Here is a 6,412-nt window from a genome sequence, read left to right on the forward strand (position 1 = left end):
TCAGGCCACCATGTCCTAACCTCTAACTTTTTGTACCTCTCCTCTTGGACATGACTCTTAAAACGATTATGATTAAACGGAATAGCCCTAGGTGCTTGAGAAGAGCTGCCACCTTCGGTTCCGGACTTTCTTTTCTTAGAGCCTAGGAATTTCGGTCCCATCTGAAATGATTAAAGAAATAGCACACAAAAACCAATATGTTAACACATTATATAACAAAAAATAAACAGCCCTAGTATGAATCAAAGAACAAGATCACTCCCCCTGCATCAAACAAAAACAGGCAGAAGAGGGGATTTTTCTGAAATCCCCAGACCGCGCTAAGCGCGCCTACCGCGCTAAGCGGGCTCTGCGATTTGCAGAAAAAATCCCCTGCGAACCAGGGTTATTTCCAAACATCTCCAACACCCAAATACGATTTTAAACACAACATGGTACTGGAAAAGAGATTCTACTACTAGGTTTTCAACACAAAAATCCTAACCAAATCATATATTCCTAAAATCAAAAATTAAACCTTAATATATAATGCAAGCATAAGAGAAAAGAAATAAAAAGAAGAAGATGAAGACATTACCTTGGTGATGATGAAGAAGGCACAAGAACCTTGATTAATTAGCAAAACAAAAAGTAAGCAAAGAAAGAAAGAAAGAAAGCTAGGAGAAGAAAATGGGAGAAATGAGGCAACCAAACCTCAAAACCCTACTTCCCTCACCCATAATTCGTGTTGGGCCGGGTCAAAGACAAAGGGCCCAAAATCAAAAATATTTTTTTTTCTGAAAACCAACCCGCGCTAAGCGGGGTATGAAGCGCGCTAAGCGCGCAAGTCTCTGGAACGAAGGGTTCCAAAATTTCAAAAGCGCGCTAAGCGGGCTAGGAGCGCGCTAAGCGCCCTTGACAGAACACAGAAAATTTTTTCTTTCTACCAGCATGTGAAACTTTACCGGTAGACTGATTTTGGCTCGACCAGAACGCAAAAAACATAAACGGTAAAAAACACATAAAACAAGCTGAATATATACAAATTGGGGTGCCTCCCAATAAGCGCTTTGTTTAACGTCGGTCAGCTCGACGGTCAAAGGCAATCAAGGATCACCAAACGATAAAACACAAGTTTCACGATTAAAATCGCTTCCTCGATAAACCTTCAACCTCTGACCATTAACTACCCATTCTTGCTTTGATTTTTGGTCCTCTATCACAATAGCCCCATGGCTTCTAACCTCTTTGACCAAAAACGGTCCGGACCATTTAGACTTCAACTTTCCCGGAAAAAGTCTTAACCGGGAATTGAAGAGTAAAACTAATTGCCCTACCTTAAAGTCTTTCATTCTAATCTTACTATCATGATAGAATTTGGTCTTTTCTTTGTAAATCGAATTAGACTTATAGGCATGCAATCTCATCTCTTCCAACTCATTTAATTGGATTTTTCTTCTCTCTCCACACAACTTGTGGTCAAAATTCAAAAGCTTCAAGGCCCAATATGCCTTATGCTCTAGTTCTACGGGAAGGTGACAACTTTTACCATACACCATTTGGAATGGTGTCAGACCGATCGGTGCTTTGAAAGCAGTCCGATATGCCCACAAGGTTTCATCAAGCTTCATTGACCAATCCTTCCTAGAGCTAGACACAGTTTTCTCAAGAATTCTCTTAATTTCTCTATTGGTCCTCTCAACTTGCCCATTAGTTTGTGGATGATATGGAGTAGCCACCTTGTGCTTTACTCCATATTGCTCCAACACTTTTTCAAGCGGGGCATTACAGAAATGAGATCCACCATCACTAATTATTACTCTTGGCGAGCCAAACCGCGAAAATATATTTTTCTTCAGAAATTTAATCACAGTCTTACCATCCGCTTTGGGTGAAGCAATCGCTTCCACCCATTTAGACACATAATCCACAGCTACCAAGATGTATTCATTTGACATTGAGGAAGGGAATGGTCCAACAAAGTCAATACCCCAACAATCAAATACCTCAACTTCTACAATACTTTGGAGGGGCATTTCCTCTCTTTTCCCTATTCCACCAGTTCTTTGACAACTGTCGCATGAGGCAACATGGTGGTAAGCATCTTTGAACAAAGTAGGCCACCAAAATCCCGATTGAAGGACTTTTGTGGCCGTACGCAAACCATTAAAATGACCACCATAAGGCGAATTGTGGCAATGCCACAATATGCTTTTTGACTCCTCATCCGCGACACATCTTCTCAAAAGATTGTTACTACTCAACTTAAACAAGTGAGGATCATCCCAAACATAGAAATTAGCATCGTTCAAAAACTTTTTTCTTTGATTCCAAGTTAGATCCTCAGGTATCCAGCCGGATGCTTTGTGGTTAGCCATATCCGCGAACCAGGGTCTAACTTCCTGTACCATGTACAGTTTTTCATCAGGGAATTCTTCCCTCACTTCTTTTTCATTGTTTGTTACCTCGGTATTCACTAACCGAGACAAATGATCCGCAATCAAATTTTCTGTACCTTTCTTATCTCTCACTTCAAGATCAAATTCTTGAAGCAAAAGAATCCACCGAATAAGCCTCTGTTTTGAATCAGGCTTGGTAAGAAGATATTTGATTGCGGCATGATCAGTATAACACACAACTTTAGAACCAATGAGGTAAGGACGAAACTTTTCCAATGCAAATACAATTGCGAGCAATTCTTTTTCGGTAGTGGCATAGTTAACCTGTGCCTCATTTAAAACTTTGCTCGCATAATGTATAGCATGGAATTGTTTGTTCTTCCTTTGGCCTAAGACCGCACCAACCGCATAGTCACTAGCATCGCACATGAGTTCAAACTCAAGCGACCAATTAGGAGCGACAATTATGGGTGTGGTGGTCAAATTTTCTTTAAGTTCTAGGAAAGCTTTTAGACATGATTCATCAAAATTAAATTCCATACCTTTGTTGAGCAAATTACTCAAAGGCTTTGCAACCTTGGAGAAATCCTTGATGAATCTTCTATAGAACCCAGCATGTCCCAAAAAGCTCCTTATGCCTTTAACATTCACCGGAGGGGGAAACTTTTCAATAACCTCGATTTTTGCCGGATCAACCTCAAGCCCCTTTGAAGAAACCTTGTGGCCAAGAACAATCCCATCTGTCACCATGAAAGTGCATTTCTCCCAGTTGAGAACCAAATTTGTTTCAATGCATCTTTCCATCACCACATCAAGGTTCTTCAAGCACAAGTCAAATGATGACCCGTACACAGAAAAATCATCCATGAACACCTCAATGCTTTTTTCGATCAAATCTGAGAAGATAGCTTGCATGCACCTTTGAAATGTTGCAGGAGCATTACATAGTCCAAATGGCATTCTTCGGTATGCGAAAACGCCAAAAGGACATGTAAAGGCAGTTTTCTCGTGGTCCGCCGGATTCACTGATATTTGATTGTATCCCGAATAACCATCCAAGAAACAATAGAAATTTCTTCCGGCTAACCTCTCTAACATTTGATCCATAAAAGGTAATGGAAAGTGATCTTTTCTGGTTGCTTGGTTCAACCTCCTATAATCAATACACATACGCCACCCGGTCACCGATCTCGAAGGAATCAACTCGTTCTTCTCATTTCTCACAACCGTCAATCCACCCTTTTTAGGAACCACATGCACCGGGCTCACCCATTCGCTATCGGAGATGGGATAAATCATCCCCGCCTCTAATAACTTCACAACCTCTTTTCTAACAACTTCTTTCATGGTTGGATTCAATCGCCTTTGAGGTTGTGCTACGGGCCGAAAATCATCTTCTAACATAATCTTATGCATACAATAGGCCGGACTAATACCCTTCAAGTCGGATAAAACCCATCCTATTGCTTCTTGATTCTTTATCAATACTTCCTTCAATCGATGCTCTTCCTTGCTAGACAAACCATTATTAATGATAACCGGCTTAGTAGAATTGTCACCGAGAAACACGTACTTCAAGTGAGATGGTAACACATTCAACTCCACCTTTTGCTCTTCAACTTTAGGTTCATCCTTCAACTCTTCAATTTGAGTTTCAAATGGATTCATCTCATCACAAGCCTCTAAATTTTTCATGAAATCTTCAATTTCTTTCTCTTGATCTTTGGTGAGAACTTCAAGAGCTTCCATTAAAGTCTTCTCAAGAGGATTCGACAAGTGCATTTGATTCTCCACTTTCATTATAGCCCTTTCGGTAGCATCGATTCTAAAACAATCATCATCATCACTCGGATGCTTGATGGCTTCATAGAGATCAAGACATAATTCTTCATCTTGGTACCTTAATTTCATTAAGCCATCATCAATATCTATCATCATTCGGGCCGTCTTCATAAAAGGCCTTCCTAAGATCAATGGAATCTCAGGATCTTCTTCCATGTCTATGACGATAAAATCAACAGGATACCAAAATTTGTCAACCTTGACAAGCAAGTCTTCCGCAACTCCATGAGGATGAGCTGTGGATTTATCTGCTAATGATAACGTCATTCTTGTCGGTTTCAAATCATTGATTCCTAATCTTCTCACCATTGACAGAGGGATCAAATTAATGCTAGAACCGGTATCTACCAAACCTTTGCCTATGTGGACATTTCCAATAGACACCGGTAAGGTTACCCGCCCAGGATCATTTGATTTTATCGGAGTAGTGCGTTGAATTAACGCATTACAACAAGAGCTCACCGTTACTACCTCCGGATCCAAGAATCTTCTCTTCTTAGTGATGATGTCTTTGATGAATTTTGCATACATCGGCATTTGCTCTAATGCTTCGGAAAAAGGAACATTGATTTGCAACTTGCTAAAAATGTCCAAGAACCGAGCATAGTGCTTTGCATCTTCTTTCTTTGACGGACCGGGAGGGTAAGGTAATTTCTTCACTTGTATAGAATCATCCACCTTCTTCTTTCCCTTTTCACTCACACTCAATTTTTTTCTCTCTTTTTCTACAACTTTCTCAAGAGTTTCTTTTTCCACTAATTCTTTCTCTTTCTCATTTTCAACTAAATCACCCTCAACATTTTTTTCTACTTCAATCACCCTATCTTTTTCACTCTCAACAATTTCCTCCTCAACTATCTCTCCTACACCCATATCAATATTTCTACCGCTACGAGTTAGAATTGACTTACAATGCTCACGAGGATTTTCTTGTGTAGTAGCCGGAAAAGGACCTTTGTTTTGATCGGCAAGTTGCTTTGACAATTGCCCGACTTGAGTTTCAAGGTTCTTTATTGCGGCATCCGTACTCTTTTGGCTTGCAATTTGCAATTGCATGAATTGGCTAAGAGTATCCTCGATTGAAAGCTTTGTTTGTTGAGGTTGTTGATTGTAACCGCCTTGATAAGGATTTTGACGATTCGATGGGCCCGCTTCCGGCCTCCATCCTTGTTGATAACCTTGATTACCTCTTTGTTGGTAACCTTGGTTGTTGTTGTAAGGTTGTTGTTGTTGTCTCCCACCATATCCTTGATTAGGATTAGACACATAATTCACCTCTTCACCCGGTGGAGGACAAAAACCTGTTTGATGGTCACCCCTACACAATTCACAACACATAACATGTTGATTTTTAGAAGGGCTCCCATTTATCTCTTTGATTTGTTGAGGGAGTTTTGACATTTGTTGAGTGAGCAATTCTACTTGTTGTGTCAATAACTTGTTTTGAGCAAGTATTGCATCACTAGTATTCAATTCAAGAACTCCCGGTTTTCTTTGCAATGCACTACGGTTGTGTTGCCCTTGATGATCATTCAAAGCCATTCTATCAATGATAGCAATTGCTTCTGCAGCAGTTTTTGACATCAACGAACCACCCGCGGTAGCATCTAAAAGAGTTTTTGGTTGAGGTTGGAGTCCATTTCTAAAGATATGGATTTGAGACAATTCATCAAACCCATGACCTTTGCACTTTCTAACCATGGACTTGAACCTCTCCCATGCTTCATTGAGAGATTCATTCGAACCTTGAGAGAACACCGCAATAGAAGTTTTCGCTTCCATGAACCTATTGTGAGGAAAGAACCGATCCAAGAACTTCTCTTCTAACTCGTTCCAATTTGTCATGACATTATTTGGTTGATCAAGGTACCATTCCTTAGCTTTTCCAATTAAGGAATGAGGAAAAAGTCTCCTGAACACCTGTTCTTCTTGGTCTTCCGGAGCACCAATTGTTCCGGCGATCTCGTAGAACTTTGTTAGATGAGTAAATGGATCTTCGTGATCAGCCCCTGTGAACGGATTTTGGTATAATAATTGAAGTAACCCCGTCTTCATCTCGGAGTTTCTTCCATTGGCTTGATCACGAGCAAATTGTGCATTGAGTCGAGGGCTATTAACACAAGGCCCTCGAGCTGGAACATTAGGGATCTCTCCTGCCATTTCTCCCTCAACTAAGTTTTCAACCGGAGTTG

This window comes from Vicia villosa, linkage group LG1 (assembly GCF_029867415.1).
Source record: "Vicia villosa cultivar HV-30 ecotype Madison, WI linkage group LG1, Vvil1.0, whole genome shotgun sequence".
NCBI classification, from domain to species: Eukaryota; Viridiplantae; Streptophyta; class Magnoliopsida; order Fabales; family Fabaceae; genus Vicia; species Vicia villosa.